The 15,000-nt window shown below is 32.7% G+C and overlaps 1 protein-coding gene across 1 annotated transcript in view; it reads left to right on the top strand.

Annotated features, from left to right (window-relative positions):
- The window catches only part of LOC113068778 (potassium voltage-gated channel subfamily H member 2-like), a 117,060-nt gene that overhangs the window by 67,594 nt on the left and 34,466 nt on the right, over positions 1 to 15,000 (top strand). The gene's annotated exons all lie outside the window — the stretch shown is intronic.

Genomic DNA, 15,000 nt, shown 5'->3' with positions numbered 1-15,000 from the left:
CATAAATATATAATAAATAGACACATAATGATGAAAATCATAAATAACTGCATTAATAATTTTGACAAATAAATAGCCAAATAATGATGAAAAAGCATAAATAACTGCATAATTAATTTTGACTAATAAATAGCCAAATAGTGCCAAAAATACACAAAATGAGTCCAAATTAAAAATGCTAATATTGTCATTTTCACAAATTTTGTGAATTTATTCTACAATGGCTAAAATACATTTGAACCAAATAGACATTTCTTTAAAAGTTCAGTACTGTCAATTAACACGGCAATCCAAACACTGTATTTTGCAACAGCACTGTTTTCGGTTGTTTGACAAAAATATGATTCTATTAAGAGTTTAATTAGAGTTTAATTAAATTAAGTGTTTTAGGAATTCAATTTAATTGCACAGCTCTGGGAGTCATGTAGAGGTGAAAGGTTAAACAGAGAGTCAGTAATCGCACATCCTCCATTAAGCTGAATTTGACTCGATCATACAGGTATGTGTTGAAGTTCACTGGGCTGCATTTACTGGTGTTTGTTTATCCTCGGCCAGCTTAGTTTAAACTGCAATTTAAAGCTTTTATTATCAGAGTCGACCTCTATTAGCCACGCTGACCTGGAGAAGAGCGCTGCAGTATTGATGGAGCCGCTGAAACACAGCTGCTTCCTCGACTGTAAGCAGGTTTTGTCACTAACATCCCACCCAAGCCTTATTGGAGCCGTCACTCGGGTTCGTTTGCCGTCCTTGTAATTTTCAGCCGTCACGTCTGGTTGTTTGCTACAAGGGTTATTAGATCCATTAATCAAGCATTATGAAGTGTGTCTGAGGCTTTATTTGTCTTTGGTGGCATCGTGTCATCCTTCAGGATTCATCATGCTGCTGGATGTGTCTTCAGAGCGATTGTGCTGTTATTGATCAAGAACAGCGAGAAACACCATGAAACTGCTTGTGATGTCTAATTAGGCATATCATCTTAAAACAGTTTTCCAGTATTCCACTTTATACTGTAAAAAAATGGCCGTGATTTTAACAGTAAAACAGTAAAAACCTGTTAAATTTACAGGGAAAACCCATAAACTGACGTTCCAAGAATTCTCTGCATTGCATTTCAGATTTTATTTGAATTTGATGTTTTTATCTTTTAAATAACTATGTTTCTTCTTATGTTTTCTCATCTGTTATCTTTATTAGGGTTGTATGTTACATATAATGTTGTTAAATGAATGTTTATTGCATATTTCATTTTGAGACTCACCGTGATGGTGATTAGTGTTTTGACTCTGAATGACCATGTGCATCTTCTATATAAGTTATTATTTAAAAGCATCATGTGAAATACTCATCACCACCTACTTTTGGGGGTTATCAGTGTATTACAAAGGTACAAAACAGATTTCAGTACTTCAATGGGTTGGAATATTAACATTATATCAGTTAATGAAATTACAGTATTTAACTGTAAATTTAATGTAAAACTTAAAACATTGTTACTGTATTTTTTATGGTAGAATTTTGGCAACCACGAACAAACTTACTAAAATTAGTCAATTAAGAACTAAATATGCATCTGTGAACATAATATATAAATATATAAATGAGATTTCTTATTGCTACTGTTATGGTAAAGTGAGCTGATTTAAGTTTATGAACACTGACTAATATTGCAGCTTATCTAACTTCATTTGATTTAATAATACAGCAAAACAATTACACGTCTAATTGAGCCACTGAACATTCATCCAGTTTTCAATTTCTTCTTTTATGATTAATCAGTCGTTTGCATTAGTGCTCGTTCTTTCATAACCCGTCTGAGATCTGGATGCTGTGGATTTCCTCTGGTCTTGTTATCAGAAGATATCAAGCGTCGTGTTCCTCCAGCGCTAATAAGAGACAGTGATCCCCAGCTCCGCTTTAACTGCAGACTCATGGAGAACGAGGTGAAGGACACGAGTCGAGCTGATTTTAGAAGAGACACTAAACTCTCCCTGACGCAAGTGAAACACTCTGCTCTTTCAGTTAAAGAGCATTCGCTTCAAACCCTTCAGCAGCTGCCTTTGTGAAGTCCACAGAGCCCAAAGAGTCTGACACAATGCTTTAAAAGATTCAGTTACAGTTAATAATGATGGGATGGTACTTTAGAATTATAGTTTGTTCAGCTACCAGCTCATAACTTAAAAATTTTAATAAACACACACACACACACACATATATATATATATATATATATATATATATATATATATATATATATATATATATATATATATATACAAATCATTTTTGGTCAAATTTTGTATCAGTTTTCCAGTAGTCCACTTTATACTGTAAAAAAAATGGCCGTGATTTAAACGGTAAAACAGTACAAACCTGTTAAATTTACTGGGGAAACCCATAAACTGACGTTCTTAGGATTCTCTGCATTGCATTTGAGATTTTGTTTGAATTTGATGTTTTTAAATAACTATGTTTCTTCTTATGTTTTCTCATCTGTTATGTTTATATATATATATATATATATAATGGTAAAATAAATGTTAATTTTAATTTAATTTAATTTAATTTAATTGATTTAATTAATGTTTTATATCATATTTAAATACTTTAATACACTATTTTAATAAATATAAATGTATTTGTATAAATAAATACTTTAAAATAAAAAATATAAATATATATATTTTTTTAATTTATATAACATAAAAACACATTGTGTGGATTTAATTTATTTTATATATGAATTATATGCAAATAATCAAATACATATGTGTGTGTATATATATATATATATATATATATATATATATATATATATATATATAATTTTGTATTTTTTCACACACAAAAAAAAATGTTTACATGAAATAGAACACTATTTGAAATTTTTATCAATTATTTGAAAATTATCTGAAAATATAATAGTGCTGCTATTTTTTTAACATCACATTTACTGTCAGATTAGTGCACTTTCAGATTCTGCATGATTTCCATCAAACGGTGGATGATAAAGCGGCTCAAATACAGGCTCTGTTGAGCAGAAAAGTCAGTGTTCGGGAAAACACACTCTCTCCGTCTTATGTAGAGTTTTTTCAGGCTGGTCCCTGGAGACCTGGGTCTCGAAGTAAGTGGGCTAATGTGAGCGGTGTGATGAATGTGATGTTTGTTCATTAACCGAGAGCTGCGTGAACTGACACGTGATGAATCGTGCCTGCACCGTCCTCTCAGCGCTAATGAGACTCTGAGCCACACAGGACTGCATCTCTTAAACTCTGGCCATCTTCCCACAGCACTGACCTCTGTTCCTGTCCACTCTCGTCCATCTATCACTCATCCCCATGTTATCACTGAACCTCATTTTCTGCTTTCTGTCATGACTTTAGCAGCATAATGAAAGACAGATCTGCCCTTCGCTCACCTTCAGCCGCGGCTGCATCACTTTTCCTAATATTTTCCGGCTCTTCGACACGTTTAAGATGGATTTGGCCGGTCAGCATCACGCCTCTGGACTGACTGAGACAGTTTCTCAACTAAAAGCCCACGGTGGATCTCTCTTTAGAGACAGATAAGGTCCATGAATGATTTCCGTTGACACAGCTGTGATTTTATCTTTAGCTTTTGGGCTGTAAAGTCATTTTTATTAAGCTATTTGTTAAACCGCTGAAAATACTTTTTTTGGGAGCTTTTCAAAGACATGTCACTCTATAAGACATTTTAGAAGATTTTGAGCACAGTATATGACTTTGCTGAATATTCAGAGCTAAGGTGAATATCAAAATAGTTTAAATCTAGTGTCATTTATAAATACTCAAGTGCCATTATTTTGAATCTACTTAGCAACTTTAAGTCACTTATCTTAATAAGCCATTTAAGAGAAAACACACAGAATTTAAGAGATATTATAAAAAAACATATAATGTTTGAATAGTCATAAAATATAAAAATAATTAAAATATTATTTTATAGTTTGTATTTATTTGATTAAATTCATATATATATTGAATGACAATATTTGCAATGATTTTTCAATAAAAATGATTATGTTTTCCAAACTATTTAAACTTTTAAAAAAATTTCCATTTTGAGATTATAAGTGGAAACATTGAAATAAATGAAGTAAGTTACTGACTATATATAATAAATATAATATCAAAGTTTTCTTTATTTAGTTTTTTTTTTTTTTTTTTTTTTTGGCTTTCAAATTTATTAATAAATATATGTCTAAATAAAAAAAAAAATCATTCTTTTTCCTAGATGTTAATTATACAAACATTGAAAGTAATGAATTAAAACATTTATTTATTTATTGTTTTAATTTTATTTATTTATTTATTTATTGTTTTAATTTTATTTATTTATTTATCGTTTTATTTATTAATTTCTTAAAAATAGCGTGGAAGGCAAAAAAAAAATATTTTGATATTTTTTTTTGTAAATGTTGTCAAAAGGCTAGAAAGAAAAAAAATGATTTCTTAATTTCATAACTTTTTTATTTTTATTTTTTTGCTTCATATACAGGTTTTGGATGACAGTCATTGCCAAACACAATGTGGATCTCATTAGATTGAGTGTGGAATCACACTGTAAACCCAGAACTAAAGCACCTGGTTTTAGAAAAGACGTATCAGCAGATGTGTCACAGTGTGTGTGTGTGTGTGTCCAGCTGTAAGTGGGGCAGAGAGGAGCCGTGTTCAGAGTAATGGTGTCGTTTGTTACCCGCCGGAGCTCGGAGGAAACCAAGGCAATGATTCAAACACAATGTGAAACCAGAGCTTTTACTCTTCACGGCTGGAAGCTCCGGCTCGATGTCCACTTCAGGAGATTTCAGCCTGATGAGAAGACAATGAAAGCTCTGTGAGTTAATCAAGGACGTCATTCAGATCAGTGAAGAAATATTCACAGAAAGGTGCCATAAAAAAATCATAAAAGATTAATTATCGACACAGAAAGTGTGGCCCTGAAGGGTTTCTCAGCTTTCTATTTAAAAAACCTGACGTCCTTGTTTCTTAATGAGCTTCTGTCAGGATCACGACGATTAAACAGCTGTTTTAGAGACATAGATCTCCCAAAAATTAAACCTCTATGAGTTGCTTTGACAATGCGACAAATTAAACTAGCAATAATAATAATAACATTACAATACAATAATTACAATCATATTAATTATAATGTGTAATGTATATATATAAAATATATAAATAATAATAATAAATATATGCATAGTAATTATAATAATATTAATAAGTAATAACAATATTAAATTCAAGTAAAGTGCCTACCTTAGAGTTTATATATATATATATATATATATAAACACACAATATATTTTAATATATTATTAAAGATACCTAAACATTACTATAAAAGTTTTTAATCAAGTTTAATCAAAGTTTTTAATCATTTAAATGACATGTTTTACATGCATTTCTATTTTGGATGGATCAGCTTATACATGCAATGACATTTTAGTGGGTTTCTTCTGTAAATCATTGTAAAAATATATGAGAGTCATTAGTTTTTGCTCATAAAAACATGACACATTCTAATGCATGGACAAAAAGTATTGTATGTCTTAAATATGTATAAAAGTGATATTGTTTTGATGCTTTAAAACTGTGTGTTTGAGGGGAATCGTCTTGATGCTTTGATATAATGCAGTCAGTTTCCTCTCTTTAAGAACATTGTTAACATTTACTGTCCCTCCAAGCTCAAGGAGATCATGAACTGACCTTTCCAGACATTGACTGCACAGATTTACACAGTCTTTCAGCTTGAGGACATGTGAGAGCATTTAATGAAGCTGTAAATCACCTCAATCCCGAACTAGCTGCAGTTTTTATGAGATCCTGAAGTTATTATAATCCAGCATCAGCAGAACAGGAGAATATTTCAGTCAGAAACTGCACAGAATTAAGCAACATTCTGAAGTATAAAAGCTATAGTATATTGTAAATAAATACTGTATTCTTTTAAAACAAACTCCAGCAATCTTTATTTATTATTATTTATTTATTTATTTTTTTACAATTTTACTTACGATTTAAATGAAACTTGATATAGTTAAACACAGGAACTTATTTAACCTTTATTATATTAACATTAACCAGATAATTTGTTTCTTTTTTTTAATTTTTTATTTTAGACTAATTTACTTAGGACAGATATTACTTATATAGTTATTATATACTTATAACGTTTTTATATTACTTATATAGTTATTATATTTTTTATGAAATTTATGCTTGGATTTGATGCTGACTTTAACATTTATGCATTTGATAGACACTTTTATCTGAAGTAACTTCCATTGAATTCAACGTATTTTATTTTTAGATTTTTATTTTATATTTTATACTACCTTTTATATTTTAGGATTTAATTTAATTAAATTTAAATGTTTATTTAATTTTTGTATTCCTTAATTCTTAAATTTATTTTATGTTAATTTATTTTTATTCTTTTTTATTTTTATTCTCAGATTTTATTTTTATTCTCAGATTAAATTTTTACTCTAGGAATTTAATGTTATTTAATTTTATTATTTTTTTTATTTTTTTTACATTTTATTTTATTTTATGATTTGAATAACATTTTGTTATTTTAATCTAGGATTTGAATTACATTTTTTTAAGTAATTTGTTATGATATTTTTTAATTTGTAAAAAATAAGTAATCTGTTATTTAAATTATTTAGTTTTAGCTTTAATTAATTTTTGTTTCAGTTTTAGTAATTTTAGTGTTTGAAGTTAAAAGTATGTTATTGCTCTTTATCCATATTTTGGTTGTAAATTTAATTTAAGATCCTGAAACAACTCTTCAAATAAATTTAACCAGTTTATATAGACTTACTCATATAGTTTTATTTTATCATCATATATTGTATATCTAAAAGCTGATTCAAAACAATAATATATAAATATAAAAAATAACAACTAATAAAAAAATTAAATCACGTAACAAAATAACAAACATTTTAATTGAAATTCAAATGAACACTGTAAATGTAAAACTAAAATATTTAATAATATATATATATTTAAAATTATATATATATTTAAAATTATTGCATCAAATAAAAAATGTAAAAACTGAAAATAAAAATCTAGAAGATAATTAAAATATTAATAAATAATATAATAGTAAATAATACTGAAATTACCATTGTAATTTAATTTAAAATGTACTTTCTTACATTCACTTTCAAATTGAAATACTGCATTCAAATTCAGTTCAAATTCAGCAGCTGATAAAAAAGAAATCTTCCAGATGTTTCACATTCAGCTCTGGTGCTCATGAGAGACTCGGTGTGTGATTATTATTAAAGTTCAGACATACTTGCACTGATTGCGATATGTAAATATGGGAGGAACTTCCTCGTAATGGTCTGATGTTTATGCGTTATCTGTTTCATGCACAGCGTCCAACATCATCAGAGAGAAGCTTATTCATGAGATTATGACAAAAATGGTCAAAAACACACAAGCAAACGTTAGTCTGTGTGCTGCTGGGCCATATACGGTAAAAACAGAGATGATGATGATGATGATGTGAAGCGTTGTGTTTGTTATTCAGTTCAACAGAATATAATATATTTCTGGAATGGTAGCACGTGCAGTGTTTTTGCAGCTAGATATAAATCAGCTGATAATGCAGCACTGAGGTCCAAAACATAATCTATAGAAGAATAAAACACTGTGACTGTGACTTCAACTCGAGCTTGATTTAATGCAAACATAATATTCACAAATGTGTCAGATTACAGTTTATAATGTTTAAAGAGAATCGTAAATTGTATCTTTGTGTGTGTGTGTGTGTGTCCATTTTTATTAGTAGTTTTTGTTGTTGTTGCTGTTTTTTAGTAATTTAATTTGTTTTATTTCCGGCACATGCCAAGGAAATTTTTTATTTTAATTATTATTATTAAATGTAACTGAAAATTATTATGTAAATTATTTTATTTATTTAGTGATTTTATATGATTGTCATTTTATATATTTTTTTATTTATTTTTTTTTATATTTTATAATACTGTAATTACTTTATATTCTCAGTGTTCATTTAAATGTAATTATTTAATTTTTTTTGTTTTAGTAAATTTTGTTTTTGTAAAATAAACTTTTTTTACTAAGATCTAAACATTTTAATATATTTTCATTTTATTTGAATTTTAGTTTTTTTTTATTATTAATAGTAGTAGTAGTAGTAGTAGTAGTAGTAATTGTAGTGCTTAAACTTGTTTTATTTATTTTAGATGCCAAGGCAACATTTGTAACGTTTAGTTTTTGACTTTTAGAATTTAAATGATTTGAAAATCAAATAAACTTGTGATTTTTCTCTGGAAGTGGATGATGTCTGTGCAGTCAGTGTAGCGCAGCTGTGGATGTGCATGAGTTATGAAAGCCTTTGACATTCTCAGGGTAAGCAGCAGTGTTTATTGTGTGTGTGTGTGTGTGTGTGTGTGTGTGTGTGTGTGTGTGTGTGTGTCAGTGTCAGTAGGAGCGAGCCCTCGGGACGTCGATCTTCCTCACCTCACTGCTGCTTTAACAAGGACTGCAGGAGCTTCTTCTGTCACGTGTGTGAGAGTCCAGAGTAATGAAACCGTCAGGAGCTGTTCGTGTTATCAAAATCAACCTCAGTTTAATCAGACTTTCAAATTAGGCCTATTTCAGTAGATATTATAGGAAAGGAATCAGTCGGGAAACCTTATATCTATCGTTTCTGTCATTCTAGAGGAGCGCTTCGATATATTTAAAGGTCAAAATAGTCATTTCAGCACCATAGACAGCATTAAATCTGATCACTTTGAGTGACAGCACTGGATTGGCCAATGAGATGAGTTTGGGGCGGGACTAGGCTGAGGCTAATTACTGGCTCGTCCCGGTGAGCTCGACTGTAATGTTTGTCATTAAAAGCAAAGTGTACTGTACTACAGAAGAACAAAAGCAAACTAAACACTGCGAGGGAGTTTTTCCGAGTGCTATTGACGTCTGGCTTGACAGTGTTCTCTGAAACTGTATTGTTTCCAGCGTCAAAACTTGACAGCTGTCTTCCCTGTTCTCCAGATGATCTGTGATGAACCGCAGTAACACAGTGTGTCATTCAGCTCTATTGTCATTCATTCAGCCTATTTAAGACATACTGTAGGGAAAAAAATATTTAAAAAGGTAATCATACTTTTTATCTCATAAAGGTTTTACAAAAGTGTATTATGAGATAAATTCGCAACTGTGAGACATTTTCAATTGGGATTTCTACATCCCAATTCGGAATTTTCTTCTCAGAATAGCCAGTTTATCAATAAAATTTAATCCTACGATGCAAAAAATAAAATAAAAAAATTAACAAATTAAAAAAAAAAAAAAAATCTGATTTGCAAGATATAAACTCAGAATTTAAAGGGAAAAAAAATAGAATATGTGAAATATAAATTGCAATGGTGAGATGAAAAGTCAAGCTTGTTTCCAGCATGGAATTAAAAAAAAAAAAAATTTTTAAAACGCATAAAAAATATACAAATATAATATTAAAAAAAAAGTTTTTTGCAAGATAACATGAGAACTGTGAGATATAAATTTGCAATTGCGAGGGAAAAAGTCTAAATTCTTTCCACCATAGAATAAAAAAACAAATCAATAAAAATGTAATTGCAATTGTTTTTTGCAATTACAAACTTTGTCTCACGACTTCTTAAAAATTGCAAGTATATCTTATGATTTTGACTTCCTTTCCTCACAATTATGAGTTTACATCTCATAATTACAATTGTTCTTCTCAAGAACTGCAAGAAAAAGATCAGAACCGTGAGATAAAATGTCTATTCGATGGCAGAAATAATCTTAATAACCTTTTTTTTTACCGTTTATTCTAATATGAATAAGCTTTTGGCCCGGTGGAAAGGTTCCTGGGTTATTACTGGATCAACTGATGCCAGTAAAGAACATTTATTTTTGTAATTCATCTTTTGAGGACGGACCAAATGAAACGAGCGTCCCGGGTGGCACTAGATCTGGAAGTCTCATTAAATGTGAAGCAGGCGAGCGAATGCATATGTTATGGGGGTTTCCTAGAAGAGCGAAGAGTGTTGTACAGCTAGACTCAGTGTGAGGGGAGGGGAAACACATCAGAGAGAGAGAGAGAGAGAGATTAGGGAGCAGACGGAGGAAGGTGAGGAGAGATCAGGACAGCCGCGCTCACATCAAGACTAACTCACTCGCTCAGTGACACACGAGTCTTATTTTAAAACTGGAGAGTGTGTGAAACACGAGGGGAGGGAACTTCAGAGTTCGGAGAGTGAGCGAGCGAGCGAGGCAGACGAGAACCGTTTGACTGTGGCTGTTCACGAGGGAGAAGCAGCGGCGCTCCAGCTGCTCCCGAATGCCCAGAAGAACGGGACTCCGAGAGCGGACGGCGTGGGGAAGGAGCGCACCAGGGTCGTGCTGGCGCGGGATGGGCGACACGATGCCCGCTGCTCGGGGGGAAGCGAGCAGATGATGAGCGAGATGTCGTTCAGCGGGCGAGACAGTATCCCCCAGGAGGGGGCGCCGGGGAGCAGGAACGCCCGGGTGAGACGAGCCGTCAGGATCTCCAGCATCGTCGCACAGGAGGTCAGTCGAGTCGGGTCACGAGTCGGGTCGCGAGTCATCTGTGTGGCGCTTTACGCAGTTCGGTTTAAGACGGGTGTCAAAGCAGATCCATAGAAATAAAACGGAATCGTAAAGAATATATCAGTCATGAAAAAATTCACTTTCAGCAGCTTTAACGCGACAATTTAGTTACGTGCAGGTCAATAACATCGCAAAATTATTTGTATTATTTTAAACTTTGTTGGTTTCAAAATTCGACTTAAGTAAAATAACTTGTAGTTATTAAATAAATGGTGGATGGATCAATATTTTTAGTACTTTAAATTATATAATTCATTTTTAAGTTTTTAAGTGGACTTGATGACTATAAGTTCAAAGGTTATTAATAAAGGTTTTATTCGTTATTATTTATTATATGTTATTTCATTTTGTAATTTTTCATTTAAAATTGGGCGACGCAAATAGCTGGTTTACTGAAACGTTAGAATTTTTATTATTATTAATATTTTTTATACAAATTTTTGTTCTTTTTAAAGTGGACTTGATAACTTTGTTAAAATGTTTATTAATATTTATTTATTAATTATTATTATTATTTAAAAAATAATTTTGTACTTTTTCATTAAAAGTTGGATGACTAAAATACATTTTTGTTTACTTAAAAGTTAGAACAGTTTTTATTATTATTATTATTATTATTATTTTGTTAATTTCAAATTGGACTTGATGAAAATAATGTGTGGTTTACCAAAAAAATAAAAACTATTCCACATTTGTATTACTTTTTGTTCTTTTTAAAGTTGACTTAATGACAATAACTTCGAAGGTTATTAATATTTTTTGTTAATTATTATTATATTAAATTTTTTACTTTTTTATTTAAAATTGGATGATGAAAATAGCGTGTAGTGTTTGTTATTATTATCATTATTAACATTATTATTTTTAGTCAATTTCAGTTTGGATAAAAACAATGGCTGGTTTACCAAATAATTTAGGAGGGGAAAAAATCTATAATCGCTCCATCTGTTTCATAATTGTTCGGATTTGCTTAAAATAAATTCATAAAACTAATTTGTTGGTTATCATCGGACTACAGTATTGTATTACTAGAGTATTTAGTTACAGTTAATAATAGTTTAGTACAGTCTGATGCAGAATTAATTAATTATGAAACAGATTCACTTTCAGCTGTATAGCAGTCATTGTGTTGATTTAATTCAGTGTCTGGGTTATTCGGCTATTAAAAAAGAAAAGGATTCACTGAGCAGGTCATTTTCTGGTGAACAGTGATGTATTTCGTTCCTACAGATGTTGTTTCTCTTTCTAATTCCGTTCTTTATCTTGTATGCTGTTTTTTAATGCGTCATAATCTTGGCTGAGCGCTCGGTTTGGACCAAACGTTGACCATAACTGGTCATATTGAGGGAATGGGATGAATTATTGAGGTCAAAACAAATTGGCTGTTTTTTCTCTCTCTTTTTCCCCAAGCAGCCTTTCCTCTCTCATAGGAAATTGCATTGAGTGTTTTTATCGAAGTGTTTGGCCTCGCCAACAATAATTGACTGGAGAATGTGAGAGGAGCGTTTGGAGTCAGAGAGAGAGAGAGAGAGATGGCTTCCATCCATCACTTTTACAAACAATGCCCTTGAAATCAGCAGTCAGTGACTGTGAACAAACACATCAGCTCGGTTTCCCACCTGCTCTGGAAACTGTGTCCTCCATCGCCTCGAACCGAGAACAGATCGAGACACTGCAGATCAAAGTTTAGGAGTTTGACCTTAACATGCATGTGCAAGAACTACACTTTATAAAGTCCATGCACACTACATAATTGCATGAATTGTAGATAAAGTGCACACTTTTAAAACTGTAAAATTTTATTGCATGGACAAATTTTGGATGGAAAGCGTTTATATACTAGTCATACAAAACTATGTTTTTAATAACTCCTTAACACGGTGACAGCAAGTTTTGCATATGCAGAAAATATAGCATTTTGTAATATATAGGTTTCTTTTTAAAGGCATTTCTGTTTCTCGTCCAGTCGTAGTTGGTTTAGCGTCTCGATTTGGGAGTTTAGTGTTGATTGTTGGATTCCTCTGGCTCAATAGAAACATCTCTAAAACAAACTGAATGTGAAAGAGGTCAGATCTAGTTCGGCTCAAACACAGAGCACACGTTGCTGCCTGCAGACGCACTTACCCATAATGCACCAGCGCTGTTCCTTCATTGTTAACACCTCTGCTGCAGCGAGGAGACTGAGCTTTCGGATGAACTCAGGTCTGCGGGGACAGATTCGATAAAGCTGAAGTCATCTACTGTGATGAGAGAGATATTAAAAAAGATGTTTAATGTCACTTTACACCACCAGATTGCTCAGATATTGCTCTTCTACATCTCAGGAGAGAGCTTGGTTGATAAAAAAAAAACAAGAATGAGTCACTAGCTGTATCTGTTAAATGAACGTGGAACAGCTCATATTTGTTTAATAAAAAAGTTTGTTAATGTTGAGATTTTTGACTTTTCATGAAGAATCTGAGCACGGTTTGAGACATGTATGCGTCTATGAATGTATTTCTTTGCTGATCGGTGCATCTCTGGTTCTTACTGAGCTCTCCGACTTCTGATTGAGACTTTGGACAACATGAGAAGAGTTTGAGACCCCTCTCTGAAGGACACGTGTTATTGAAGTCTTCTTTTCTCAAGACAAACATCTGAGGATCAGCAGATTTACACTTTAGGGTCTAAAGTGTATGTATGGAACTGTTGTCCATTGGTCTTAGTTTCTGAATTTATTCTGTTCATCCTGAATATCTGGTTATATTTGTTTAGATTCTTGTTCAGTTAGGAACAGTATTTCTGAAGCTGCTCAAACATTTTCTGTTCATCTTAATTTATACTGTTTTGTTTCTTTACAAATATTCGTCTCATGTTTATGTTAACCTAGATTTAGTTTTTGCATGTCTTCGAACAAGCACACACACATACACACACACACACACACACAAGCACACACACACACTCATGCACACACACACACAAGCACACACACTCACTCATGCACACACACACACACAAGCACACACACTCACTCATGCACACACACACACAAGCACACACACTCACTCATGCACACACACACACACACAAGCACACACACTCACTCATGCACACACACACACACACAAGCACACACACTCACTCATGCACACACACACACACACACACAAGCACACACACTCACTCATGCACACACACACACACACACACACACACAAGCACACACACTCACTCATGCACACACACACACACAAGCACACACACTCACTCATGCACACACACACACAAGCACACACACTCACTCATGCACACACACACACACAAGCACACACACTCACTCATGCACACACACACACACACAAGCACACACACTCACTCATGCACACACACACACACACAAGCACACACACTCACTCATGCACACACACACACACACAAGCACACACACTCACTCATGCACACACACACACACAAGCAGACACACTCACTCATGCACACACACACACACAAGCACACACACACACTCATGCACACACACACACACACAAGCACACACACTCACTCATGCACACACACACACACAAGCACACACACTCACTCATGCACACACACACACACAAGCACACACACTCACTCATGCACACACACACACACACACAAGCACACACACACACTCATGCACACACACACACACACACAAGCACACACACACACTCATGCACACACACACACACACACAAGCACACACACTCACTCATGCACACACACACACACACACAAGCACACACACTCACTCATGCACACACACACACACACGGTATTCGAGGCAGAATCTCATTTTGTTAATTGGATGATATTCTGCCTCCATCTGGCCATAAAACAGAACAGTACTCGTATCTCAAACAAACAATATTAGGACTTTTTTATATACTAGTAAAAACAACATCTGATGAGCTGTGATGTCTAAAAGCTTCAATAAAATCTGAAAAATTGAGACAGAAATTGAGACGAGAGGCCAATAGCAAACACATCAACATACTGTATAATGCACATCAAAACAGTACTGTACTGTAATAGAGCAGGTATAGCAATATTAAACATAGCTCACAGGCTAGAACTGTACTTACACAGTAACATTACAGTGTTAAACTTACCAATCAACTGTAAAAACCTCATAAACATTTTAAAACATTATACAAAAGTAGAGAGCAAACGTTCCTCCAGTTACATTAATATAATATCTTTTCAAAGTTTACTGAGGTTTAGTAACATTCCTAAAATTTTAGCACTATATATATATAATCCTTCATGGAATGTTCATCTGAAATATTTAAATTGGATATTTGTCTAATGTTTT

This window comes from Carassius auratus, linkage group LG49B (genome assembly GCF_003368295.1).
Source record: "Carassius auratus strain Wakin linkage group LG49B, ASM336829v1, whole genome shotgun sequence".
Taxonomy (NCBI): Eukaryota; Metazoa; Chordata; class Actinopteri; order Cypriniformes; family Cyprinidae; genus Carassius; species Carassius auratus.
This window is presented reverse-complemented; position numbering and strand designations above follow the sequence as displayed.